The following is a 15715-nucleotide window of genomic DNA, read 5'->3' as shown; positions in this document are numbered from 1 at the left end:
CTTTCAATGGTTGCTCACTGATCACTAAGGGTGATGGTTAAAAGCAGGGGACACATTTCGTTGTGTGCACCGTGTGCTGTGCTGCAGTGTATCACAATGACATTCACTTCACATTCAAAAATCTAATTGCTTTCAAAGTCAATTGCTTGAATTATTTTGACACCTCTGAAAATAAAATAATCCTTGACCACTGTGTAACAGTTGTAATGACATATTTCATATAAAGCCATTGCAGCTTTTCCTTGTTACTGCAAGATAAATGAAAGATTATGTTTTATTTGACCAACATATAATTCAAACACATTAAAACGCTTGGGGTTGATGTATCATATTACAATTAAGAGATCAAGAAATCCTTTCTTTATATTTTTATTTAACATTCACTAAGCTAAAATGAATTACCTTACATTTTAGCAAAACTTAACTGGAAACAATTTAATTAGTATTAATGCAAGATAATACTTTTTCACATTATAAAAGAAAGTATATTGTATAGAAACAATCCCCAGCTGCACGCTCATTCCTCTGTTGGGCTGTGGAACTGCCTGTCAGCGATCAACAAAGCTGACTTCATTCTGGCTTTTGCTGATCATCTGTCCCTAGAGCTACTCACTGAGACTTGGATCAAGCAGGATAATACTGCTACCCCAGCAGCTCTCTCTAAAACACTACACATTTCCCATGGCTTACATTCCTCTGGGCACAGAGGTAGGACTGGCATTCTGATTTTCAACAAGCAGAAACAGAAATGCCTCCTAACCAATACAGCTCTTTTAAATACATTTCCACTATGGTAACCGCTACTGTCAGGCTCTCTCCATAGTGGTTATTGACCCCCCCTCCTGCCATGGCTTTGTGGCTGAGCTTGATACACTCACCAGAAGACCCAGGTTCAAACCCCACTTACTACCATTGTGTCCCTGAGCAAGACACTTAACCCTAAGTTGCTCTGGGGACTGTCCCTGTAACTACTGATTGTAAGTCGCTCTGGATAAGGGTGTCTGATAAATGATGTAAATGTAAATGTACACTACTGTCCTCCATGTTTCTTCTGTCCACCAAACCTATCGGGTCCAAGCCATCATATCCTTGGCTGACTGATAGCAGCTCACAGCTGCCTAGTTAAGTTAATGAAACCATGAATACTTGTCATCCACATGTAAAAAAAAAATTAAACCTGTTTTTTACACTGACAAAATCAGTAGTGCCTCAGACACTTTGAAACTAATCTATTCTTTTGATTCTCTTTCTGTTGTCACTTAAACCAGACACAATTCTCTCAGCAGATATAAGAAGATTGCCTTCTTCTTTACTTGAAAAGTAGCAGCCATCTCCCCGAACACTACCCGATCAGGCTCAGAGTGATTCAGAGTGAGTTATTCAATCTTGACCCAGTTCACCCCAGCGCAATTTTCAATCAAGTCTCAGGACCCTAATCCAGGACCTTCTGAACCCAGACTTTAAAAGTGGTCACTTTGCTGAAACTGCCCTGTTATCTGTAACAGTAACACAGAAAACAATTTACATCCTGATCTCACCCTCTGTACGCTCCAAAATAACTGTCTTGGGCAAAGGACATTCATGGTTCAAATCCTACTTTTTGGCACTTTTTTTAATATCACCTGTGTTACAGTTCTGACTATTTTTCTCCCCATAGTTGTCCTTTGGGAGCCCTGAAGGTGGAGGTGCGTTCATGTGGAGTGTCAACATTGCCAATGATCACTTCCTGGGCTCTAGGGATCGAAGGGGGAGGAGAAGGGGGAGGAGAAGGAAGATGGCTGCCACTCTTTGTGCACTGCAGATACACTGAATGTTCTGATTAGGTTGTTTTTCTTGTACCTACTTTTGTTATTTTTAATATTTTTTTTTTGATTGTTCATTCACGTGTGGGCTCCCCTTTGTGTTACTTGTGTTACTCAACACAGCACAGCACATGGTGACACAACAAAAAGTGTCCTCAGCTTTTAATTATCACCCTTGGTGAGCAGTGGCTGCCATGACAGGCACCCGGGGAGCAGTGTGTGGGGACTGCGCTTTGCTTTGGGACTCAAACCGGCAACCATTTCCTAACCTGCTAGGCCACCACTGCCGATGTTGTGGGCCAGTTGATGTCAGTTGTTGAGATATGTTACTTAAGGCATAACTTTCAAAATATGGCCCTACATGTCCTCATTATATACATTACTAATTAGTAATGTATTAGAAACAAATAGCAGAATTATACACATGCCATGGCAAAGCAATTTGCTATACATGCTGATCCTAGAAAACTGAACACAGTCATCAAAGTTTCCTGGGGGCATTACATGAGCCAGGAAATTCATGCGGTGTGAAAATTAAGGGCATAAGCAATTAGCAAATGTGCTTCAGGGCAAGAGAAAAACGTAATAGAAAACTGATTAAAAACCATACCCACCCATTATACAGTGCCATCCACATGTACCCTCCTCAAACATAAAAAAAGCTAATGATTATACATTTAAACAATAATCATTATTTTCAACAAAATCACATCAGCCCTTGGTGTTACTGAAGCATTTTTCCAATTTAAATAGTACATTTAGTCAAAGTGATTGTCATTGTGAAACACTGCAGCACAGCACACGGTGGCACAATAAAATGTGTCCTCTGTGTTTAACCATCACCCTTAATGATCAGTGGGCAGCCATGAAAAGCGCTCAGGGAGCAGTGTGTGGGGACACTGCTCAGTATGCTCAGTGGCACCTTGATGATTTGGAATTTGAACCCGCAGCCTTCCAATTACGGGTCTGTTTCCTTACCCACTAGGCCACCAGTGCAATGAGTACCACATTCAAGATGTATTGCATGACTTCCTGTTGGACAAATATGAGCAAACGAGCAAATATGAGTCCTTCAAATTAAACATAAGAGAACACACAAACGAAGTGTGCTGATATTCATAAGACAGGGTAAGGCTATAAAAATAGCTACTTGCCTTAAAATTGTTAAGGCAAAAACAAAAAAAAAAAAACTGACCCTCAGCTGAAACTTTCATTTTGCTGCCAAGTGCAGTGAAAATATTTTTTTTTTCAATTAGGTTAAATTGCATGAAAATATAGATTTATATGATCTTTACAAGGAATTGCACTGTAACTGTAAATGGAAGAGAATATTCTAGAATCTAGATGAAGCCTATTACTATGGCCTTTCTTTCTGTAGTCAAGAATGGAGAACTCCTGTGAGGGGACTGACCAGAATGTGCATTTGGTTCTCAGGGATTGTGTTACTTGTTGTGTTTAATACATATTGATTTGTACTGTTTCTCTGTCTCCAGTGACTCTGTGACCCCATTCAACATGCAACAGGCAGCTACCCACAAAGCGCTATAAGCATATGCTGGTCTTTATTGTAAAATATTATTTCTTTTGGATTTTTTAACATTTTTTAATGACTTTTTTTAGCTACACAGTCACATACCCACAGTAGGTAAATCATTACAATGAAATCAGGTTTGCTTGATCACTAAAAACTGAAGGTCAACCTGTATGTCATTTTGAATGTGTATGCATGCACAATGGGTTCTGCACAAGTAAAGGACTCAGGGTTTTATGTTAATGGATTATGTTCTGACTGGAAGATTGCATTAAATGAGGTGGATTGCTCTCAGCAATTCATTAGTGTTCAAGCCAGATGTGAAAATGTTACTTAATGGAAAACTTGGAAGCAAATCATCTGAAAAATCTTCACAGAACACAGAATGATAGAGAGCTTAATTTTATAAATGTCTGCACACACTTGCAAATGCAAACACATACAAAATAAATGCAGGAACAGAATATGGCGGCCTTTAAAAAAGATGTGACTAGAAAAGAAAGCTGTGAGAAGGATTCTTTTTACAGATTCAAAATGCTACACTTTAACAATATATTTGGTGTGCTGTCAGAGGCAAAACAGTCAAGTTGACTAGCAAAAAAAAGGAACCATGAAATTAATAAACAAAACAAGAATATTTCAAGAAAGTATCTGTAAAGCAAAATTTGCCATTTTTTATTTTTATTTTACAAATCTTTTAGTTCAATGGGAATTTGCTAGGGCTTACATCAAGAAACAATAAATGGCTTTTCTCACCACCACCGTTGGCCTTGTACCTAACTGGGGACTAGGGAACAGAGAAAATCACTTTCTGTTCTGTTTTTAGAATCACATTGTTTCTGCTCAGGGATTCTTAAGCTCTGATCTCAGGAGGATCACCTGGGTCTGACCTGGCAGCCCAAATCCTTAACATAGCACCCTTCAGAAACTAGCAAAACAGTTACATCTTTTTATTTAGCTGAGATAGACAGACAGACAGCAGTATGGGGTCTGGACAATGGAGACAAGGTCACTATAAATGACAAAAAAATATTGAACCTCTGACTTTGTGGTCGTCTGGCTAATAGGAAGTTAAGGAAGTGGCCCTGTAATCAGAAGGTTGCCGGTTCAAATCCCGACCCGCAGTAGCCACTGAGCAAAGCACCGTCCCCACACACTGCTCCCCGGGCACCTGTCATGGCTGCCCACTGCTCACTAAGGGTGATGGGTTAAATGCAGAGGACACAGAGGTCACAGCTGTATCACAATGACAATCACTTCACTTTCTACCTACAACTACCAAGCCTATGAGGAGTGATGGCACAGTGACAGCAAGAAGGTCCTAATGTTTAATGTCTTGTGATGGTGCTGTGGAGGGCATTGTACATGATGTATAGCAATTTGCTGAAGGTCCCCTTTTCTGACACTGATATTAAGAGTCCAGCTCTATGCCAACCACAGAGCCAGCTGTCCTCACCAGCCTTTCTAAGTCATTCTTTTTCATGCAGCCTCCCCAGCTTACCACAGCATGGAAAAGGACTGTTGCGACTACAGACTGGTAGAACACGAGCAGGAGTTTCTTGCAGATATTCTAGTTCTAGGTGGATTGTTAAAGAAAATGTTCACATGCAGATTCAATGCATATCAATCAAGTTTACAATCAACAGGTATACCACAAAAAGCAGTAAAATTATAAATTTGCCACTTTGGAGATTACATAATAATAACAATAACAATAATAATAATAGTAGTTCCAGAGCTGAGGGGCCATAACACAAAAGGACCTGCCACCAAGGGTGGAAAGTACTGCTAACATGCACTTTATGTCAAAATGTCAGTTTCATTGATTTATGACCCCCCCCTGTCACTGGAGGAAGAGGTCAAGATTTATGGCTCTTCTCCCCCTTCTGTCACTGTGTAAAACAATATCATATAATTTGTGGTTTTGTCTGTAGGTGTCATGATCCGAACATTACCTGACAGTCCAGGGCAGGTTTTCCTGGTGTCCTCTGTCTAATCTCTTTGATTGTCACCTGTAGTAATCTCCTAAATGTTTCTGTGTTTTTCTGTTCTGCGTGCATGCATTGTGTCTGTTACCTGGTTCTGTACTTGTGCCATGTACCATGTGTGATTAAATCCCTGCCCTGCGCACTGCTGTGACAGAATGTATTCACCAATTCCTGACTCATCCCTGTGGAAGAACGTGTTGCTTTGCCCACACTCTGAAGGACCTCGCCAGCTCCCCTGCCCAGGCCAGGCTGTGCCACCATGTCCATGGCTGGGGTCATGTATATTCCATAAGGTGGATGGAGGTACAGATGCCCGGCACTCCAAGGCAGGATCCCAGTGCTCATAAGAATCCACTTGGGATCGATTATTCCTGCATCAATGTCCCATGGCTGGCAAGTTTCAATATGTGAAGATACTCTGTCTTGAAGTCTCACAGAATTGGGTATTTAAAGACTGAACATCTGTATAATACAGTCTGTTACAATATCTGCATCAACTGTAAGAAATATGAAGAGATGGATTACACTCACGCCTTTTACAAACAGGATAACTCCTTGTGAAACGCTGTTTGTGCCGAAAAGAAGAAGACCCAGAAGCTTGGTGAATTCAAAACCCTGCAGACTGTTACAACCGTGTTGGTGATGTTTTTGACAAGAACGTTGTGTAAAACTGAGGAGGTGGAGAGTTACAGTGCCGCGCCACACTCCAAATCACCGTCCACCCCAACTGGCCATTAAAAGGTAGAACCACCCCAGAGCCAGACACAAGAGATTGACTGATTGCAGATCCTGTTGGACTATGGCTGAGAAATTCTCTGGAGAACCATCCCCTGCTGAAGGCTGTACCTGGATCGATAAGATGGCAGACTGAACAGAATTTAACATGCATGCCTGGACCATCATCTGCAGACTATCTAACACCACAATACCTGGATGAGGAGCCCCCTGCGGTTGTGACACAACCATGTGAGGACATAAATTCATGAGGTGTCGACAAATTGGATTGCATGGCCCTGCAGGCTTTTAAACTCATAAAGGCCTGTATATGCAGAATCCTTCAATGTATCATTGGTCAATTGGTATGGGAAAGTTGTTACGAATGCATGGTGGATCACCCAAGCCAGAGGCAGAATTCTTGTGAAAAACTGAAAAACTACACACATAAAGTAAATCGGTTCACAAAGAATGTCACAGCCGCTGATGAGTGGCTCAATAGCGCCTTATAAATGCAGTCCTTATTGGCCCAAGTGCACCCAATCCTGACAACTTTTGAGAGGTTGGTTGAAATCACGGAGAAACTTGTTGACCTGCAGTGTGCTGATGTTCTTCATGAAGTACTGGGGTGAGAAGAGTTTGACCGATTAAAAAAACATATGGGGTTAGTCGGAAAAATTTCTGAGGTTTGGTCTAATCTTGTACAGACATGTTTAAATGCTGACGAAACTTGTTGTGAAAGTGTGGGTAGAGTCATAGAGATATTGTTGTATAATCAGAGTTTTAGAATAGGTAGTTTCATAACTCTGTGTGCCCATGTAACCAATGTCTGTTTTATTAAGCTGCATGAAAACGATTTAATGGATGTTTATGCTGTTGTGGATACATTGGTTTCTTTCCAAATTGAAAGAGATATTTCCGTGTAAAATTTTTACAATACCTCAACAATGTATGATACTTCAAAATACATTTTGTGTAACCAAAACCGACAACATCATTATTTACTGTACACCATGATGATTTTTTAAAAAGCATACTAATATACACCAGACCGTGAGGGGTCTTTTGGTTGTAAAACAAGATAAATGCTGTGCTTAAAAATACAGCGGTCCGATTGTCTAACAAAACAGTTTCTGACTGGTTATCGGGGAGGATGCCAATACACTGCACAAACCCTGCACATATCAACTACAAGAGGAATAGAGCTATGTACAGTACAGACAGGCAATTTCATGCAGACCTTGTTGACATGTCTGTGTATTCAAAGGATGGTTATAAATACATGCTAATGTTTTTTGGTGTGCTTCTGTCTGATTTACCCAAAAGGCCAGTGCTAAAACTACCAGTCTCAGTGATAATCAACACACACAGCTTGGATCAACCAGGTGAACACTGGTTATCTGTGTACATAACCAAAGACTGAGTTGGCTGCTTTTTTGACAGTTTTGTATATGAGCCAAACAACAAGCTGTTTCCATTAATAATTTATACATTTCTAAGAACTACATGTTACAACATACAATTTTCAAATAAACTATTTCAAGATTTATCATCGATTACATGGGGTGAACATGTTGCGATTGTATGCTGTTAATTGTAATATGTTTAAAAACACTCAATGTGTACAAATGGGTGAGATGTGTTGAAAAAATGTTATTCTAAATAAATGAGTCGAAAACATCACACGCGTTGTCAGGTTTGTTTTATTGATAGTATGGGTTCAAACACATTTTAAAACAAGACTATATACATTTTACCTAATGCTTGTATCTAAACGTGTAGATGAAAACATGGGGGATTCTGAAACCACGCCATGGGTTGTAAAGCCGTTGTTATTTGAATGATTTTTTTTAAGAATTGACTTCATCTGTAACGCGCCTGTTTGGAACTGTAGAAAGTGATATGTTTAGCATTGCTATAGTGCTCAAAAATATAACATGCCTATCAATAAACATGTGTATTAAACAAAAACAATAGATTATAATACAAAATCTAGATGGCAAGATATGCAAGTGATAAAATAAGAAGAAAGACTTACTAAGCTTTAGGTGATCTATCCTAGGTCTTTTTTTTTAATTTGCAAACTTTCTCCAAGGCGTTGGGGGTGAAGACTGTAATGCTAGCTTGCACCTAGGCCTAACTTAAATACCCCAAAATCCATTGTTGTCACAATATAAGATGTTTTATTCCAAACCACACCTCCTCTAAACTACACGCCCTCTCTAAACATGCCCCCAAATTATATTATATTAATAATATTAATAATAATATAATAATTTTGAACCAAATTTAACCATGTATATTTGTTGGTGTACACTCATTTTAGAAGAATCCTAAGTCTTCATCTTTTCCTCCAGAGTGACAGGGGGGTCATAAAATCATTTTTAACATAAAGTGTCTGATAGATACTACTGTGGAACGTCTTGTACATGGGACAGTGAGGATCTTACAATTGGAAGACCTGAGAGAGAGGGATTTGAAGATAAAAAGCATAATCTAAATTTTATTTGAGTCAAATAGTCCAAAATCTGCTAACATGTTTTTTGTCATGCAGCCTCTACTCTATGTAAGAACATCAGTTTAAGGTCTGAGTTAACAACTTCGTGGCATAGAACCAAAGTACTTCATCATTAGATTTTTTAATTAAAAATGTCGACTTAGAAAGTGTGATCAGTGTTTATATTTAACCTCTGCATTTATAGGCCATAATACTGTAGTTATTAATCACATCAAAGAGACAGTTTAACATCGAGTTCATTTATCTCACTCACTTCAGTTCCATAACCGATTGGCAAATTTCGTAATGTGATAAAGTTATTGTAGCTGTCTTTTCAAATAATGCAGAACTGAGCAGAACTACTGCCTTTGGTTTCATCGTACACCCCAAGCAGTGCCCTACAAAAATGTTTCCAGTGTATTCTGTCTCACTCATGTTACTTTCTCACTTATGTTTTGCAGTGCTCCCAAAGTAGCATGTGTTTATGAATATGCAGCGGGTGTGTGAAATGTTGCACATGAGATTTACATGAAATCTTTCCTGAATATGTGTAGCATTTGTGTAAATACAACAATAAACGCAATTAATGTTCATAGTTTTAATTGCATTTAATTGTTTAATCAAATGGAGCCTTTGCTCCATGACATTAAACATGTTGTTGCCAATTCAGTTCACACAAGTAGTCACTTTTATGCTAGAAAATGGCAGAAACAACTTTATTGTGACCTGCTGCTTGGTGCCTGATACCTCAGAGGACTTATGCAGGCAATGTAATTGCCACAGCTCTTTTGGGGGATAAAACCCAATCTTACAGAAGTGATCACTATCAAGAAGTTATTTTATTCATTTAGCCATGCAAGCATGAGTGCACTATAATTGCAGGCCCACATGAACACATTTAAAACTGGCTACTTGGTTTTTCTTTTGGCAAGTCAGTGATCTTCAGGAGCAAGAGAAGGGAGGAAGGAACAGCTGTGGTGCACACATCAAAGGACAAAAAGTCTGGGTAACACAAGGTAAAGATAAAAGGGAAGCAGAAGTCTTGGGATGAGAGAAAGACAAGAGTTGCTTTGGTTAGAAGAGTGGATTCCAGCCTCATTGTATTCAGGTATGGCCTTCAAACTCCTTTTTTGGGGTGCTGGGCCTTCAGTCTGTGTAAATTATAGATGTTGTGTGTGTTTTCTTAGCTCCTCAGCTGACGGCCTTTTCTTTTGTTCTGAGGACGATGGAGCCCATGTCTGCCTCCATGGGGTAAGAGGTCTGCTTTTCTTAATTATGTTTCATGAATGATTTTCAACCTCAATTTTAATCATTGCATTCATTATAAATTCCTTTTGGCTTTACATGATGTCCCACTGTGCTCTGCTTTATATTAATTGCTCAACCTGTCACTCATGTTCAAGGGTTCCCTTCATTAAAGAATGCCTTGATTTAAAACGAATCAGGATTAGGGTTAATGCAGGTCAGTACAAAAATGCCTCTATTTAGTTTCGTGTTCTATCTAAGAATGTGTATTATTGTTATTATAATAACTAAATCCACAGTATGGCAATAACTGTGTGTCATTATTGCTTGTTATCCATTATTAACCATTGCACAGCTTTTCTGCCAATCAGCTGCTCCTGCCCTTCTTAGAGGCCTGAATAATGGAGGATAGGTCATTGCTTCTGTAACAGAGGACAATTTGCCCCTGCTTCTTTTTCATAGATGCCAGTGCTGTCCACCTAACCTGTCAACAGGTCTGCAGGTCTCAAATCAAACACTTTAAACTCTATGCCCCCTAATTAACGTGAAAGTGCCTTTCTTCATTTTCCCCGATACACAAACCAAACCCATCAGTCCATCTTCTGCCTGATCCCCCATCAACCTGAAGGTGCCGTCATTTTCAAATGTGCACCCACACACCACTCTGCTAATATGTCAATGCTGAATCATAGCTCAAGTTCACCCTGTTGTCACACTCATGGATGAAAGGAGGCAAGAGATGAGGGAGGGTGACTTTAATCTGTTTTCTTTCTGCCTCTGTACTGTGTAAATAGTTACAGCCTCTTATTCACTTTAAACATCTTTGTAATCTAACACAAAAAATACAAGGTTATTTTACCAAAGAATTGTAACTGAAGTAAAATGGCCATGAAATGCCCTGGGTCAAACTCGTTGATCTTAAACAGAATAAGCCTAAAGAATATTTCCTAGTGGCTAGAGTGTAGACCTTCATGGTGCTGCACAGTAGTTATGTCATCCCCTCTGCTGAAGCCGCTCACTAAGAATTTTGCTGCCTTCTTATCTTGAGCTAAGAATTAAGACAGACCCCAAATAGAATTTTCCCTGAGGCTTGATGTGTGAAGACAGGATTTCCTTGGCAATCAAGGCATGGCATGGTTGAGAAAGGTCACAGAGCTCTTTGCCGACTCATGGTGCCCTCAGGCCATCTGGAGCAATTTTCTCTAAAGCTATTTGTCTGCACTTGTCCACCGCTGTCTTTTTACTTTCAGGGACCTGCATCTATCAGACTATCATTATCACATCGCTGTAATGAACATTACTGGAACAGTCATAAATCTTTTTAATTTACATCTGTGATGGCAGAGTTAGGAGCCTCCAGTCATTTTTGCTCAACCAAATCTTAATGAACCTAATGGACCTGATCAGCACAGAAAAACAACCCTAATCCTTTCTAGGTGCCAGTTATTTAGAAGTGATGTATTATTCAGAACATGTTTCATGCAAATATAACCTCGCATGAGCGATATGCTTTTAATTTTGATAGTGATGACCCATTACAGCTGGGCGGGGATCATGGATTGACCAAAATAAGGACTGAAGTAGTGATAACATGTTTTTTGCCCATTACACTTATATTCAGTTAGACTTTATTCAGAAATGAGTTTTTACAGCTAGAATAGCTGTTTTTTTTTTTTTTTAATTATGAAAATCTTCCCGGTCGCCTACATATATCTTGCCAAAAATGTCAGCTCTGAGACAATTATTATTCCTGTCTACAATTTTCCACATTTTTAAAAAGTATGCTGACAATCATCTGAATTATCAGTGTGCTCTTGTACAACCCTGAATTTGGATGAAATTCAGGTCTGCAGGTGTGTTTCGCTCTCCCATGTTCTGGAAACCATTGATGCCACTGTGCTGTGCTGAAAAGGTGATAATTATGATGCAGGATTACTGCTGATGAAATGGCTCTGAACATCAGTGGTCCTATATTAAGCTCATCCTACTTTAGTCTTAAAAATGAATACAGAATGCAGTCTGGTCTCCTATCTAGACATGGTAGAGTGTCACGGTCTAAACAGAAGAAATCTTTATCTAAATGTCAAAGAAAGATTTCATTAAAACAAGAAAGAAGAACACTGTCAAGACATGTTTTGCAGTAGAACATGCACCCGTTTTCAAAGTAAATTCTAAAAGAGCAGAGGTGTTGCCTTATCTTTGGGTATCCGTGCAACAGCAAAATCTCACATTTTCTAATCCACAGCTGAATATCATCCCTGGCACTTGGTCATAATGATATGAATAAAAGCTGACTGTTAAAAAGCAGCTTGCATGAATCCAAACACTAATTACATAATTATTGAGTTCAGCTAATACAATTACTATACAAAGTTCAAACATGGCTACATAGCGTTAAAAGGGAAAAAGAGAAAATATTTTCAGTTTCCATCTTGTATTTGACATTCAATACAGCTTTGTTTTAATAGAAAAATAGATAGACAGACAGATGTGAACTAAATAATATATTTTTTAAAACTACAATCTCTGCAATTCAACTGCAATACACAATTTGTTATGTATGTATGTTTCATATATAGATATCTAAAACATACGTGTAGTCCTTAATATAAGGACTAACATTGATAGTAATTTAAATACATAAATAGTAATTATTTTGCTTCCAAGTTTTTTAATCCATCTCAGAAGGATGGGCAGTGTCAGAACTAATGGCCATTCCCTGCTGTTGTTGCTGAAGGACTCATAGCCTGGGGGATGAAAGATTTCCTCCGCCAGTCAGCTCAGCAGGACTGAGGCAACAGTCTGCCACTGAACACTGTCCTCTGTCGGACAATGGTGAGGGTGGAGGATATTGTCTTTGAAGGATAACAGTTTATTGAGGATCCTTCTCTCCACCACTGACATTAAAGGGTCCACCTCCATGCCAAGCACACCAACAGCTCTGCTCCCCAACCTGTCAAGTGCACCCCAGCACACCACAGAAAGGACAGATTTTAAAGGAACCCAGCCTGGCAATCCCCCCCCTGCACATCCAGGTTTGCAGTCCACTCCAATCTATCATCTAGCTGCAGCCGTAGACCTTTGTAAGATCCTCACCAAGCTAAATATGCCTTAACCAACAGGACAACAGAGGCCATCTTGTGTCTCTCTCAATCACAAACCAAGCAGCCTTGGACTCAACCCACTCTCAACAGAACCCAAACAGTGTGTATGGGTAAGCATGTCACCTACTCCATTATAATAAACACTGGGACACCAAAGGTCTGTATGTGGTGGCAATTCTTGTACCAAAGCAGTCATGCTGCGTGAACCAGTCCATGACGCAGCCTGTGACTCTTCCTATGACTCTTTCCATCAACCAGTCCGTGACCCTTCCCTTGACTCTTTCCATCAACCAGTCAATGACCAGTCCTTGATTTCTCTCCTCACCCATGTAGGGAAAATACCAGTTTTCACACAAACACTGGGGCAGTGGTCCCGAACTGCCAAGGTGCCACTGAGCAAAGCACCGTCCCCACACACTGCTCCCCAGGCTCCTGTCATGGCTGCCCACTGCTCACAAAGGTGATGGGTTCAATGCAGAGGACACATTTCATTGTGTCACAGTGTGCTGTGCTTACTGTGCATCATAATCAAATAAATCAGTTGGCTAAACCGATTATTAAGAATTAATCGCAATTGACTAATTGTCTCGTGAGTTAGTCTCATGGTAAAATTGTATAATAAAAGCAATATACAAATAAAGAGGGCATCCCAGAATTATTCATTATAACTGGTAGATATTTCCGGTGTAGTGACCTCATTGAAATGTAGGAAAACTCCATTTTGGGGTTTTATTGAACAGACTAATCTATTACTTTAACATCAGCATCTGGTCATTGCGTAGAAGCAGGTTGCGGCTGTGCATTTTGACTAGCTTTTTCTTGTTTCTGTTTAGGTCTTCCATTGTTGACGCCCTGTGGCAAACGATTGTCTATGAAGTTCTGCAGTGGGTGAGTTGAGGTTGGGGTGGGGGGAACTGTCTATCACTGTTGTGAGACAGGCAGCACAGCACACTGTGCACACAACAAAATGTGCCCTCAGCTTTTAACTCTCACCCTTGGTGAGCAGTGGGCAGCCATGACAGCCATGACACCCAGGGAGCAGTGTGTGGGTACTGTGCTTTGCTCAGTGGCACCTCAGTGGTACCTTAATTATGGGGCCGCTTCCTTAACCGCTAGGCCACCACTTCCCTCCGCTAGGCCTCCACCGCCCCAAGGTTAAATGAACAAAGAATGCACCAAGATTCATCTAGCGAGTCTGGATGAGCTGTACAGGCTTATGATCAGATTCAACCAGCCTGCATGTCCCCTACATCCATTCTATGACTTTTCCTGTGGCTCTTCCTGTGATTCAGGCCATAACTCTTCCCATACCCATCCTATGACTCTTTCCATGACCCAGCCCATGACTCTTTCTATGACTCTTCCTGTGACCCAGTATATGAATCAGACTGTAACTTTTCTTGTGATTCATCCCGTGAACTTTCCCTTATCCCTTCCTGTGACCTAGTCTGTGACTCTTCCCTTTACCCAGCCCATGACCCAGACTTTGACTCATCTCATGACCCAGCCAGTGACTTCCTGTGACTGAACCTGTGACTCTTCCCATGACCTAGCCTGTGACTTTTCTTGTCACCCATCCTGTGACTGTTCCCGTGATTCTTGCCATGACCCAGCTTGTGATTCTTCCCTTGACCCATCCCATGAATCTTCTCTAATCTCTTCCTGTGACCCAGTCTGTGACTCTGCTCATGTCCCAGCCAGTAACTCAGCCAGTGACTTTTCTTGTGACCCAGCCCATGACTCTTCCTGTGAATCTTCCTGTGAGTTTGTTCCAGCCAAACAGAATGTGGGCTGATCAATTCCCAGCCTTGGCTCTCACCAGTATATAAGGTCATAGGGAATCTGAATTCCTGGTCCCACTTCTTGTCTGGACACAAGTGAGGTGGGCCTGCCAGGTCACTCCCAGCCTGCTGCTTCTGTGGGGGGTTGTGTGTTTGTCAAAAGTGATGATGACTTCCATCTTCTGGCTTGTTGAATAGTATTTCTCATGGCATGTTGACAGTCAACACCAAGAGTTGTTGGGAGTCACAAGTTTGCATCTGTCTCCTGTTCCTTGGTTGGCAGAAATAGACAATGCTGTTGATATCAGTATGCATATGGGTCCTTCAATTCTGAATTCTGCCTCTAGGAAGGACAGGAGTTCAGAGCATTTTAATAAAATACAAATATATAAAAAAAAATTAATACTAAGGTCCCTAGTCTTTCTGCAGGTGATTAACTGAAGTGTTTAACTGATAACACTGAGAGGAGGTTTGTGTCTGTGATCTTGACTAACTAGATGACACACTCTCTTTCTGTCTCTTACTGTCACCAGCATCAGTCTCAGTTCTGCTGATATCTCCACGCAAATTTGTGTGTATGTGTGTGCTTCAAAAGAGAGACATGCTGCAATTGTAAACAATAATTAACACAAAAATGTCAAAGAAGACAAAAAATAGAAAGTGACAAAAATGTGAGGAAATGAGCAGAAAATGAAGAGGGGTGGAAAGTGGAGGAAAAAGTGGGTGTATGAGAGGTGAAATATGCCTTGTTAAGAACTTTCTGCCTAAGCCTTGTCTAACCCTTATTATTTTTTTTTACTTTTTGATGTCATGACTTCCAGTCATTTCTGTCTTCAATCTTGAATATTAATATAATAAAATTCCATCAGTGAGCATGAGTCTGTCCAGGGACCTGGGGGCTTGGATATATTAGGCATAAAGTGAATACTCAGATGTACATGTGTGCTGTAAACAGGCAAGCATAAGAATCTGACTGTGTCAATGGCCAAACAGTGTTTGTTGTTTCGACAATTTGGTGATATTATTTTCAAATGGCAGGTCTTGTGGGGTGGC

The sequence above is a fragment of the Denticeps clupeoides genome, chromosome 3 (genome assembly GCF_900700375.1).
Source record: "Denticeps clupeoides chromosome 3, fDenClu1.1, whole genome shotgun sequence".
Taxonomy (NCBI): domain Eukaryota; kingdom Metazoa; phylum Chordata; class Actinopteri; order Clupeiformes; family Denticipitidae; genus Denticeps; species Denticeps clupeoides.
This window is presented reverse-complemented; position numbering follows the sequence as displayed.